Source organism: Wyeomyia smithii, chromosome 1 (assembly GCF_029784165.1).
Source record: "Wyeomyia smithii strain HCP4-BCI-WySm-NY-G18 chromosome 1, ASM2978416v1, whole genome shotgun sequence".
Lineage (NCBI taxonomy): Eukaryota > Metazoa > Arthropoda > Insecta > Diptera > Culicidae > Wyeomyia > Wyeomyia smithii.
The window spans coordinates 125,669,836-125,684,387 of record NC_073694.1 but is presented as its reverse complement, the minus strand read 5'-3'; the positions used below and the strand labels follow the sequence as shown (position 1 = coordinate 125,684,387).

At 38.8% G+C, this 14,552-nt stretch overlaps 2 protein-coding genes across 13 annotated transcripts in view; one reads left to right on the top strand and one right to left on the bottom strand.

The window, feature by feature from the left end:
* LOC129722120 (probable serine/threonine-protein kinase DDB_G0282963) overlaps positions 1-14,552 on the top strand; it is a 197,843-nt gene that overhangs the window by 134,955 nt on the left and 48,336 nt on the right. The gene's annotated exons all lie outside the window — the stretch shown is intronic.
* LOC129723146 (uncharacterized) overlaps positions 1-14,552 on the bottom strand; it is a 425,361-nt gene that overhangs the window by 410,187 nt on the left and 622 nt on the right. The window lies entirely within an intron of this gene.

The window sequence follows — 14,552 nt, the reverse complement described above, 5'->3', positions numbered from 1 at the left end:
TGTGCCTATTGTGAGAAACGGGAAAAAATGTTTGCGTTTCCAGTCTATACGTCTGGTTAATCCGGCATCTCAAAACTTTAACCATCTGTCAATGTCAACAAAGTGATCCGAAAATAACAAAAAGTGATTTATGTGATATGATTGTTTTGATTTCGATGGAATAATATGAGCAACGAATAAAAACGCAGTAAGTAGCATTAACTAATCATACTTAGTATGTTTTTTTCTATTTTTTTTTTGTCAGTTAGGCTGATACAAATTTCGAATTCTTTTCATGTCCAAGGTTATCGAAGATAACCAATAAATAACATGCCTTTTGACGACACTCTCACTGGCTCTGAACTGGATTGTTGCTAAATTGAGCAGATAGGCAGTCGAAAAACCAATAATTTTACCAAAACGGCTTGAACTTTTTTTCTTCCCCTCCCATTTTCAACATTTTTTAAGAGGGGAGAATGGAAATAAATTTTGTATCGGCCTTACTTAGACTACAAAATTGACACGACATAAGATATGCAGTACAACTTTTTTGTTTTTGACTGCATATGTCAGGAACACTTTTCATTTTTACGAAAACTCTTGTGTCATCACAGCATTAGGGTGGCAGCGAAAATGGTCATGCCACCGACCATGTACATTTTGTTGACCTGAAAAAATGATCCGCGTAAAACATCAGCTCAATCGGACATGATGAAGGGCTGCCTCCAAGCGCTCAGAATTGATTGTAAATCATTTAAATGTTTTTTAGGCATCTCAAACATAATTTTCTATTAGGAATGTTAATCTTCGAGGGTCAAAATACTGAAATTTTAAGCACTTTGAGGCACCCTTAAATCGTGTCTGATTAAGCCGAAATTTTGCTCAGGTTATTATTTTGGGCCAATTCTACAAAATGCATATGGTCATGGTTTTTTTCATTTTCATATGTTGTACAGAAATGATTTCTCAAAAGGATGAACCTTTTATAAATAGGATCGCGAGAGCAGACCTTTTTTTCTTTGGTATGACCTGTCATGTTAGATGACGCCGCTCACCGCCCATCTCGCCAGAAGCAGATATGTTTTATCTCCACCTTCATGAGTGCATCGTCAAGCGAAGATGACGCAATTCAACTTTGTCTTCAAACTGCCTTTGATAACAACTTCGTTTTGTTTCGCTCTCCGTCTCGGTGAGCACCAGTGATGCCATATATACAGATTTACCTGTATTTATAAAGAATTTACGAATTTTTCATGCAAATATCTGCATATACAGATTACACAGATTACAGATTTTCTGGAAACAATACAGATTTATACAGATTTTTTTGGTTTTCCTGAGGTCACAAGTTAAACTTCTTGATATAGTTAAAAAACAAAACTGAACTCAAATGGTGTTGAGCGTGTCGGAGGTTTTATTATATTTATATGCTACGCGTAAACGTGTGCATGAATGCATAGTATTACATATTATGTTTCTCGGTAAACTCATCCAAAGAGGTCCTTCTGAAAATGTTCTAAATTCAACCACTATGATGTAGATTTTTGTCCCGGGGAGGCAGGTGACCCCACCTACACAGAAAAAATTGAAACACCCAAACATGCGTATTTTTAACGGAAATCGGCCCTTCTATGCGAAAAGGAACTTTTAGGTGAAAGTGATTTACTTACTGTTAGGTACTTGCACTGAAGTCATCATTAGGTAAAGGGCGGGGTCTAGCGTTGTTGGTAACGTCTCCGCCGCTCGTGACCTGAGTTCGAATCCCGTTGCCGACATAGGTGTCGATGGTAGTGGGGTGGCCTGACCGCCTCACAACCAACCCAACTGGTCTACATACAACCCTAGATTGAGATTTTCTGTGGAAAAAAAACACTGGAATCACGCCATCCATCGCATGAGGAAATAAAGCCTGTGGCACTGTGGCAGTCCGTTAATCAACGGGTCCTAAGTTAGAGTCATGGGTGGAGTCGCCCCCCTGGCGTCGGGGATTTTTTTCGTATACCTGAAGGGCATTGGACAGAAGTGCCACTGCGACAAAAATGTTTGTCTTTTGTGGCGGGTCGATTGCTTTACACGATTTACACGGATTATAAGATGGTCGAACTCCTTGATGGAGCTGAGGTTGGTTGTAAGCCTTTGCCACAATTCGGAACTACATGGTTGTTAACACCAGTGAGCGTTTTGGGATTAGTACTGCATATCTGGTGTGGAGTTAAAAGGTAACTTCCGAAGAAGTTATACTTCGATGATTGCGTCGCTGATTGGCACAACAACAACAGTGGCGGAACTAGAACGACGGAAAAAGCGATAAAAAATCATTAGGTTAAATTAAATGCCTTGAATCATCAATGTCAATATCAAAAACTCCACACAATTTTTTCCTTGAATTGAGTATTCGCATTTTATTAATCTGTTGTGTTTACTAATTTTTTGCGTAATATTTAATTTATAAACCAGTAAACTAACTTGGGTTTTACGCGTTCGCTTGAAAATTCACCAATTCATGAAAGGCAGAATTCTATGATCATACTAGTAGCAATTGTGGTCCAGGAATGCCCTTTCTTTTTCATCAGGACACAATAAATAGCTTTACTATACTACTTTACATTTATGCTACTAAAGAATCTTGTCTCATATAAATTTCCTAAACATTCCCTGACATTTACATAAAAATTATATAGAAGGGGGCTTCAGCAAGAAGCCTGGGGAAGACACATGTTACTCATTCGAAATGTTGTGAAATTACCATGCGTAAAACTCATGTGCTTTTCAGACACCGAACTGGTTTAATGAACTTTTAAACATAGCTTCATGCTCCTAATAAAGTTAAAAATAATAAAGTCTAATGATCGTAGGCATTGGAGCACTCTTCGTTCAATCAATAAGGGAGAGATTATCCATTAATCGTCACAGGTTGGGCTTGCAACGCGGTGTCGATAACTAAGCCCGCGTAGAGGTTCAACTCTTTATTGGCAAAAGATACTGAACCGACACAAAATCAAAGGTCGCTTGAATACCACCTTGTGTGTTGGAAATAAACTAAAGAAGACGATTTTGAAGAAGCTATCAATACTTTTATGAAATATAATTTCTTATGTGTTTGTCATTGATTAAAATAAAAGTTACTTATTTTAACCGTACACATTATGAAAACGTTTGTAATTTTGTTTAAATAAAATTGAATATTTTAATCGTTTTTTAGATTGTTTTTCTATAGTTCAACATCACAAAAATATCAAAAGTGGGGAGATGCAACCAGACACATCCGCACTGGAGGCAAAAGCTGTTGATGATTTATATTTTTGATTTGAATTAAGCTTTGCGCACGTATTTGACATAGCAAACTGAGTATTTTCCACGGGTGGACAATTTTTGTAGACTCAAGCGTAATTTTCTAAAAGAGCATTTTGGCATAGGTTTCATTCCAAGCATTGTAACTCAAAAACCTTTGGTTATAGAAAAAAAACTGTCTAAGTATTAATTGTAGGAAACTAATGCCTTTTTGTAAAAATATTACACTGTAAAAAAATTTCAAAGAAACCTAAAATTATGGAAAAAGTTTTGGTGAAAAGTCCAGGATGGAAAAAAGATTCAATTAAAAATTGGGTTTTAGAGAACGAATTCAATTTCAACATTTTACAAAAGATTTGTATTCTGATAATTTTAAAAGATTTGGATAATCATTGTAAATCAAAAAAAGTTGTGAAAAAAATATTTGAAAAGCAAACAAAAACATTTTGGGTTCAAATTCTGTCCAAATTTACCTATAATTAGGTACAAAATTTTGTTTCCCTGTGTCATCCTACTCAAAAAAAAAAACTATACATTCGCGACTGATGAGAAGAATTTTTTTTATTTGGGCATCGGACGGCTATGACCATTGTTGATCTAGGTACCAACAAATCGTTGCTAAGCAAAGTTGGGCTAGATGTCAAAAACATCGAAATGGAAAAGCAATCGATCGACAAGTCTGTGCCCCCCCAAAAGACAGTGTATCTGCGTATACCAGAATCTATAAAGGCTGGTTGACTTTAAAGGAAAGGTTGACGAGAAAATTCGTGAATTGTTTAAAATGAGCAAGTGAAGGGACCGGCGGAATTTATATCCCCTATGGTAATTGTACCAAAAGAGAAAGAATGGGGTGAAATTGATCACCTGAAAATTCGTGATAAAAAATACTAATCAAAAGATACTGATCTTACAATACTAGGCAATGTTTACGTGTCCTAAAATGCAACTTTTGAAACATTTACATACCTGTCAAAGTTAACCCTTGCATGCCCGGTGCAATTTTACATATTTTCGAAAAAAATTTCTAACTCAGTCAAAACTCAATCAAATTTGATCAAACAAGTTTCCAAATAACAAAAAAAGTATTGAATTTACTTTGAGTAATCTTGATTAAGGGTTAATTAGGTTGAAATTGGAGAAGTGAGAAAGTTCAATAAAAGCTCAAACAATATAATTTTTAACAATGATTTTTCCATACCATCAAAGTAATACTAATGAATTCGCAGGAAACCATTGAGATTTTAATTTCTGCTAGTTTTTGAACTCTTGCAACAAACCGAATTGAAATCGATCTAACGATGATCAAATGAGAGCAAATTTAGTAAACTTCAGTTTGAGAACCAAAATGAATAAATTTTAACCTGAAATATCGTTATTTTCGTTTCCAAACTAGCTGTGATTGTTATTTTTCAGTTCAGAAATCATCATTTATCATGAACATATCGAAAAAAAAACACACATTTCCAATAAAATGTATAAATTTCAAGGGTGATCAATTCACCCCAATTTATCTCATAGTACCTTATAGAATTCTCGAATTTATTTCATGAAGTAGACGATAGAAATTTCACCAATACCAATACCAATAGAAGTTTTCTAGAGCACATACCAGTACTTGTTTCAAATATACACTGTTTCGGGAAAAATGTACATGAAGCTTGTTAGTTGGAAAATATTATTAAAATTTGCATTAACATGCGGTATCCGAATCTAGCTATATATCCATCGCATTATCTGCTTTCAGTTATAGAGACAAATTGAGAAGCTCAACTCACTTTTCAAAGTTATATATTACTCGGCATATCATTACATTACGCTGCATCCAGATTCACGCAACATTATAACTTATATTACGAAAAGAAAACTTATGCGTTTCAAACAGTTAATGTTTGGACTCAACTGTGCATCTGAATTTTTTTGCAGGTACACTCGAGAGATTACGTTTGAAAGGTCGTACTGTTCTGTATAAAATATTTGAAAATTTGCGGGGTGGATATTTTTCTATATCAAATCAAACCAGTTTGAATTTTTTAGTTTTAGTTGAAATTTCTCGATACATGTCACTTGCACGCTATTATTTTTTTTAATTGTTTTGTTTTGTATTTGCTTGGTCTATATCACTGAACCCAAACGTAAGATCAGCGACACCCTGACATGCGATCTTTAATTCATCATAACACGAAAAGTATGCAAGATAAATACTAGCTTTCTTCCCCAAAGTTGTTTGAAATTAGTGGATCTACAACTTCTCTGAGATAAGAAGAACTGTATCTTTTCCTGCAAAAAAGTTAGTGTCGCTGTTTTTGATACTAATAGGGCCACCCTATTTTTTATTTTATTAAAAGAAGCGCCTATCCAACAAAAAATATTTTATGAAAACACTACAACACAACAGCTGTTTTTACACAAGGAATTAAATACCGCTAAATCAACATTCTAGACCACTGTGCAATGGCCTTCCATTCTCTAGTGAGGAGTTTGCTAGATTTTGTGCTAGTAAAAATGCACGGCAGGCATGGGGAAAACACAGTACTCTAAAGCACGGGTGACCCCTCTACTAACAAACACGCCACGCGGGGCAGTTCGTATTACTCTCCACCGCGAGCTCAAGACAAAATACGGAGAGCCATTCGTTAACTAACACGCGACCCGAGATTTTTTTTCATCTCGAGGGCTTGCTGATTCTGGGAACACACATGCATTGGTCGTCACGATGGGATCTTAATATAATTGGAAATAATATTACGGATGATATATAGGGTTGAATTTAAACAGTGAAACGATAAAATGTTTCAAACAAATCGGCATAATAAATTAAGGATTAAACGTTTTCGATATGTGTGTATTGGCCCTACGATATAATGCCGTCAAAACGACTTGTTACTCATTCACCTTCACACAATAGATTTGTTCAATCGTAGGGCATTTTTTTAGGTTAATCGTAGGGCATTTCTTAGGTTAGGTTTCCAGATTTTTTCAATTTGAATATTTTTAAAAGTAGAATCAAATTCCAATGATTCAATTCGTTTCTAATAGTAATTTCAAATCATAAAGCTCTTGGTGACTGACTTTCATGTAGAAATCAGTCAATCGTTTTCGTGAGTTATTTGTGGTTCTCCAGTAACAAAAATAATTTAACACGAATCAACCCAACGATGCCATATGATTGCATATTTAATAAATCTATGTTCATTGCTGTTGAGCCATAGTAAATCTATGTTCATTGCTGTCGAAACAACAATAATTCACAAAGAAACATATTTTCATACAAAACTGAAATTTCTAAACAATAAATTTCAATTTATTTATTTATTTGTTGTTTTCAACTGGCTAAATATGCCTTAATGAATTTTTCGTGATGAGGAAAAGCCCTTTTGAGTCACAGTTTGTTACTCAAAAGGCATACTTTTTCTAGCATAATATTGAAATATCTCAAGAATGGGTACATTTAAAATGTTAGTCATTAATGATCAATAATCAATCCATTCTCAAAACTGTCGAAATTAAAAAAAATCGTTTTGCCTTTCTCATAGAAAGGTATAGCAATCACTGGTAAAACCGAAGTTATCAAAGTGCTCCAAAGGGCCGAATGGCATATAGCACTCGACTCAGTTCGACGAGCTGAACATTTTCTGTATGTGTGTATGGGTGTATGGGTGTGTGTGTATGGCTGGACCGTTTTTCATAAAATTATTCTCAAATGAAAGGTCTAGTTGCCCCACAAAATCCCATTAAATTTTATTGCTATCAGATGTTTAGTTTGTATGTTATTTATCAAAATGTGAAAATCACGAATGTTCATTATCTCAGAAACGATTGTGTAAATCGATTTCAATTAAATTGGTTTTAAATGAACGGGTTACCTAAAAAATCCTTAACTTTTGAATTTTATAAAGATTGGACATTTGGCTCAAAAGTTTTTTTTTTCTTCATCTATAGTTTATTTGACACGGCACAAATACAATTCAATGTTTAACGGCGCCAATTATATCTGGTAGCTTACTATCTAAAGTATCTTAATAACTAAAAGCAAATTTTTTATCCTCGCTGCCGACTACGAGCTGAAACTAAATCTAACTTAAAGCTAGAATATTTTGCATTAAAAGCACTGTTTGATGGTTTTCATTGCCATAGGTAAGCAGCATATTAAACTTGTTCCGCTGCTGGGCCAAGATATTACGGACTGGCATATTGGGTTGTTTCCATCGGGCCTTGAGAGTATCGTGAGGGTCTGATTGCTGTTTCCAGATCCGGGGTCTTAACGTGTTCTTGTCGTTGGGTTGGATGTAGGCGGAAGGGGATAGGACTAAACTGGGGCGTGGATGGATTTCAGGAAAACGTATATAAGGGACATGTAGGATAGGTCACGGCTCGCCAAGACATCACGAACAGGAACAGCCGGCTGCCTACCTTCGGCCTGCAGGGAAGCTATTAATCTAGACCTGGCGTCACGGTGTACAGGGCATGACCAAACAATGTGCTCTATGTCGTGATAACCTTCACCACAGGCACAGATACCACTCTCCCCGAGCCCAACACGACGGAGATGCGCGTCGAATCTATAGTGATTGGACATAAGCCGGGACATCACGCAAATGAAATCCCGACCTACATCCAACCCCTTGAACCACGGGTTCGTCGATACCTTGGGGATTATGGAATGTAACCACCTTCCCAGTTCCCCCTTGGTCCAAGAATTTTGCCAACTGATGATCGTATTCTGACGTACAAATGAGATAAATTCATTAAAGGCAATTGGTCTTTCATAAATATCACCGTTTGTTGCGCCCACCTTAGCCAAAGAGTCCGCTTTCTCATTACCCGGTATCGAGCAGTGAGAAGGGACCCACGCTAAGGTAATCTGAGTAGATTTTTCGGATAAAGCACTCAGATGTTCCCGTATTTTCCCCACGAAATACGGAGAGTGCTTAACATCTTTCATCGATCGGAGAGCCTCAATGGAACTGAGACTGTCCGTAAAGATGAAATAATGGTCCGTGGGCATTTTTTCGATAATCTCTAGGGTGTACTGAATTGCAGCTAATTCTGCGACGTAAACAGAAGCAGGATTATCGAGCTTATGGGAGACGGTTAAATTGTTATTGAAGATACCGAAGCCAGTGGACCCATCAAGAAGTGATCCGTCAGTGTAGTACATATTGTCGCAGTTGATGTTTCGATATTTATTGGAAAAAATTTTAGGGATCTGCTGCACGCGTAAATGATCCGGGATTCCACGAGTTTCTTCTATCATGGATGTATCAAAAAACACAGTAGAATCAGAAGTATTTGATAAGTCGACACGATTTGGAATATTGAAGAAGGGTTAATATTTTGGGACATGTGATTGAAATACAATGTCATAAAACGGGTTTGTGAATTAAGTTCGATTAACCTTTCAAAATTTTCAATCACGGGACGGTTCAAGACCTCACATTTGATTAGAATACGAGAAGACAGGGTCCAGAAGCAGTTTTTCAATGGTAGTACTCCAGCTAAGATCTTCAAACTCATCGTATGGGTCGATTGCATGCAACCCAAGGCGATACGCAAACTACGATATTGTATTCGCTCCAGTTTGATCAAATGTGTGTTTGCTGCGGAGCGGAAGCAGAAACACCCGTACTCAATAACAGACAGTATCGTTGTTTGGTAAAGCCTTATAAGGTCTCCTGGGTGGGCTCCCCACCATTGTCCGGTTATTGTACGAAGAAAATTCACTCTTTGTTGACATTTTTTCATCAGACACCTCACGTGACAACCCCAGGTGCCTTTAGAGTCGAACCAGACACCAAGATATTTGTGTACCAAAACCTGAGAAATCGTTTTACCCATTAATTGTGTTTGAAGCTGAGCAGGTTCATGCTTCCTAGAAAAAACTACTATCACAGTCTTCTCCGGAGAGAATTCGATACCTAGCTGTAAAGCCCAAGCAGACAAATTGTCCAAGGTATCTTGCAATGGTCCTTGCAAATCGGCAGCTTTGGCTCCTGTAACAGAGATTACACTGTCGTCTGCAAGTTGTCTTATCGTGCATGAATTTGCCAGATATTCGTCGATGTCATTTACATAAAAATTGTAAAGAAGGGGGCTTAAACATGAGCCATGGGGAAGACCCATGTAGCTAATTCGAAAAGTTGCCAAATCGCCGTGCGTAAAATGCATGTGCTTTTCGGACAACAAATTGTGCAAAAAATTGTTCAAAATTGGAGAAAATCCTTGTCGGTGAAGTTTACCCGAAAGAATGTCAATAGAAACGCAATCAAAAGCCCCCTTAATGTCCAAGAACGCAGACGCCATTTGTTCTTTGCGAGCATACGCCAGCTGAATATCTGTTGAAAGCAACGCAAGACAATCATTCGTCCCTTTGGCACGGCGGAAGCCAAATTGAGTATCTGATAGTAGACCATTTGATTCGACCCAATGGTCTAAACTACGGAGTATCATTTTTTCCATCAATTTCCGGATACAGGATAGCATTGCAATCGGCCTATAAGAGTTGTGATCAGAAGCTGGTTTCCCTGGTTTTTGGATGGCGATCACCTTCACTTGCCTCCAATCCTGCGGTACAATGTTTTGCTCCAGGAACTTATCGAACAAGTTCAACAAGCGCCTCTTGGCATTGCCGGGTAGATTCTTCAACAAGTTGAATTTGATTCTATCTAACCCAGGCGCGTTATTGTTACAGGTCAGGAAGGGCAACTGAAAATTCTGCCATCGTAAAAGGTGATTCTATCGCGTCGTGGCGCGGAGACGCATCGCGAACAATGTTTTGCTCAGGAACAGAGTCCGGACATACTTTCCTGGCAAAATCAAATATCCACCGACTTGAAGACTCCTCGCTTTCGTTGACCGTTACGCGATTCCGCATTCTTCGGGCTGTGTTCCAAAGAGTGCTCATCGATGTCTCCCTCGACGTCTCGTTCACGAACCGACGCCAATATCCGCGTTCCTTTGCTTAAGCCAAACTTTCAAGCTTGGTATCAAGCTCCGAATACCGTAAATAGTCGCCAGGTATACCTCCCTTCTGGAAGGCCAAAAACGCGTCGGATCTTTGCGTGTAGACATCGGAGCACTCTTGGTCCCACCACGGAGTGGGAGGCCGTTCTTTGATCGTTACGCCGGGATATTTCTTCGTTTGGGCTTGCAACGCGGCGTCGAGAATCAAACCCGCGAGGAGGTTGTATTCTTTAAATGGTGGATGATGTTGAATCGACTCGACCGCTTTTGAAATCATTTCCTCGTATAACTTCCAATCGACATTCCATGTGAGGTCATACGGAATGTCAATTGGTCGCATGCGAGTTGACCCGTTTGTAATTGAAATAAGAATAGGCAGATGGTCGCTACCGTGAGGATCGAGGATTACCTTCCATGTGCAATCCAACCGTAGCGACGTCGAACATAAGGATAGATCCAAAGCGCTTGGGCGCGCTGGAGGTTTCGGGATACGTGTCATTTCACCATTGTTTAAAATAGTCATGTCGAAGCCATCGCAAAGGTTATAGACACAAGAGGAGCGGTTATCATTGTAAGGAGAACCCCAAGCCACACCATGAGAATTGAAGTCTCCCAAAATCAAACGTGGCGAGGGAAGAAGTTCTATTAAATCAAAGAGCAGCCGTTGCCCAACCTGTGCTCTGGGAGGAATATATATTGAGGCAATACAAAGCTCTTTACCTTGTATTGTCATTTGACATGCGACAACTTCGATGCCTGGAATCGAGGGGAGGTTAATACGATAGAAAGAAAAGCACTTTTTAATCCCTAAAAGTACTCCTCCATATGGGGTGTCTCGATCAAGGCGAATAATATTAAAATCATGAAAGTTGAGATCAATATTTGAAGTAAGCCAAGTTTCACAAAGGGAAAATGCATCGCATTTGTTTTTATTTATCAAAACTTTAAACGAATCAATTTTTGGTAAAATACTTCTACAATTCCACTGTAAGACAGAGATAGAATCCTTCATATACGCAGTTGAATTAGGCATCGAAGGATACAATCGCTGCAAGGAGGGGCCATTGGGCAGTCAACTGCTTCAAAAATGATCTAACTGTTGGGAGGAATGCTGTAAGAAAAATTTTAATTGGATCGGGTACATTGAAATTTTCAAAAATCCAGTCCACAATGTCAGAAAATTTCATTAATCCAGAGTTTGTTTCATCAACTGGATGTGCAAAAGGAACAACTGGGGTTTTAGATGTTCCTGGCAGTGCTGGGAACTCCTCCTGGGACTTTAAATTTGCAAGCCCAGGAGGAGTTTGCTTCGGTTTTTCCGCAGCACTGTTTGGTTTGTTCGTACTTTTCATTACACTTTGGGAAACCTTAGGACCTTTACGGGGAAGTTTAGGAGAAGAAACATTTTTCCTCTTCCTAGACTCCCCAGGATTGGCATAAAATGTTCCCGCTGATGAATCGTCAGAATCGGTTTCATCAGAGGACAACAGATCAAAGGGGTTTGATGTTATGGAAGTGGTCACGGTCTTCTTCAGCATCTCAGCATAAGAACGCTTTAAACGCTCCTTAAGTGACCGCTTGATTTTATCTCTGCGCTGCATGTACACCGGGCATGTGGAGAGCTCATGCTGGTTTTCCCCACAGTGAATACATTTTTCAGCATTAACACTGCAAGAATCTTCCGCATGAGTCTCCCCACACTTGCTACATCGTGCCTTATTGCAGCAGTAGGCGGTGGTGTGGCCTAACTGCTTGCAATTGGTGCAATTCATAACACGGGGTACATACAATCGCACAGGCAGACGAACCCGGTCGATCGAGACGTGGCTAGGGAATGCAGATCCGGCAAACGTAACGCGAAACGAGTCTGACGGAGCGTAAACTCTTTTACCGCCGACGAGAGACATGGACCACAATTGCTTACAATCCAAAATCTTCGCCTGTGTTTCGGTATTTTTGAAGCAACCGGTTGCGCTTTTTAGGATACACTCGACAGACAGACTCGAATCGGTTATGACACCGTCGTCTCCACGTCTCGTGCGGGTATGTAAACGCGTTACTCGCGTGTGAAGAGCTCAGAGCAAGCGATAGCATTGGCCTGTGCCAGATCACTGACCACGACACGGAGCTTGTTAGGTCGGACCTTGGAAATTTCGGTCACAGCCTTGTACCCCTTCGTCAGGTCTTTAGAAATTTGCAGTATGTTTAATCGCTTTGAATTCACTCCTGCCTTTGGACGAAAATAAACAGTATAGCTGCCCTGTTGAGATTCGTCCGGGTAAAGCCTGGGGCGAGGGGGGACTGGAGAATGAACAGGGGAGGGAGTAACAGAAGGGTCAGGGTCAGGGGGGTTCGGGGATGGTGGCACGGGAGGCGAGGGATCTATATCCATCGCGCTAAATGTAGCGCACTAGCGCACTAGCGCCGACAAGAACACGTACCTATTTTCTTCTTCCTTCCAGCAGTGGTTGTCCGATCGTTCGAAGCTGCACCCAAAGCAGCCAGCAGCACCAGTACAGCAGCACCAATACAGCCACCAGCAGTGAGCCGGGTGTGAGATCACTCAGCACAGCGACACGACTCGACTGTCAACTGATGGCCTTGAATTAGAAAGATCTATTCACTGTGCACAGATCATAACTGCAGCTGGTATTTTGCACCAATACAGCCAAAGTTGCGAGCCGGGTACAGAACGTAGCGACACAACTCACAATCTAGTTGGCCTTTAGCGCGAATAATACACTCTTTTGTTTGGCTATTCGTTCACACGGACCGGATTGTAATAGAACGACCACTTTGCTCGTCCGTTTCTGTCGAGTGTTCGACGCGGAATGGCTGGCTCAAAAGTTATGAAAAGAAACGTGTTCTAGAGACAATTATTCTCACTCATGTTTCTTAGAGATGGCTGGACCGATTTCCATAAAATCAATGTCATATAGAAGGTCTAGTTGCCCCATAAGGCCTTATTGATTTGTTTTGCAATCTGATTTTTACTTTGCCTGTTATGTTCAAAAATGTGAAATCCAGCTATGAAAAGAAACATATTGCGAAGACTACTTAAACTCATTCACTTTTCTCAGAGGTGGCTGGACCAATTTCCACAAAATTAGTGTCAAATGAAAGGTCTAGCTGCCACATATCACCCTTTTGAATTTTACTGTAATCGGACCGTAACTTCGTCTGAAATGTATCAAAATGTGAAAATCACGAAACTTCATTATCTCAGAAACTACACAACCGGTTTGAATAATACTGATAACAGATGAACGGGCTTGGTAAGGGTTGACTGATGAATTAACCCTCAAGCTAACTGATGAAACCTTATTAAGTTGTGAAAAGAAAGTCATATTTGAATTAGAAAAAAATCCTACTATAAATAATCGAATCTAAAATGATATTTTCTAATAATCGTGTCTATATATAAGCCGTTGCGGAACAGAGTGGTCTAAAGACCATTTTTTCAAAAACGAGTTTTTTACTTAAACCGCATCTACTTAAGAAGCCTAAGTTAGGAGACTAGAAAAATTCCATAAAATCGAACTTTAAAGCTGATTTATACCATGTTAAAATTTCGTCCGAAACAGAATGGCCATTCTGTTTCGGAACAGAGTGGTCTATGTACATAAATCGAGGTAATACCATCATGTAACATGTGACATGTAACATATTCCATGTGATATGTATCTTGTCATTTGTCCTGTAACATGTTACACGTGATTTGTAATATGTTGCTCGTATTGTAACACGCAAAATGTAACATGTGAAATATCATATAATATGTAACATCTTATGTTACATATATGAAGGATGACATACATATACTATGAAGGATGTACGTCAGTAGGTTGTGGAAACAGTAAAAAAATAATGGCTGTTTCCACACTCAAAATATTTTTCATGTTATAATTACCGGAAAAGTTATGTGAATATTTTCCACTGTTATTTTCACGTAAATTTTACGTGATTGTTATTTGAGTTCATCATGAACTGGTGATATGATTTATCCTGTGAATCTTATTCAGCAGACATATGCATTTTATGTAAGTTTCACGTAGAAATCAACTACCGATAAAGTGAAAAGCATTTGATTGCCTGATAGCTACCACGTTTTATACGTGTAAGTTTTAATTGTGATTTACTAAATTTTTGAGAGACTGGAAATAGTTATTAGAAATTATCCAAATATGTTGCTTTATAAGTCGCACGGGCATGCAAAATCGCCAATTCGTTAACGAATTGACATACAAAATGACAAAATGATATTGCGACATTCACCGGGGATAATTACTGTTAGCTACAACTGTTCATGTTCAGGTAATTCC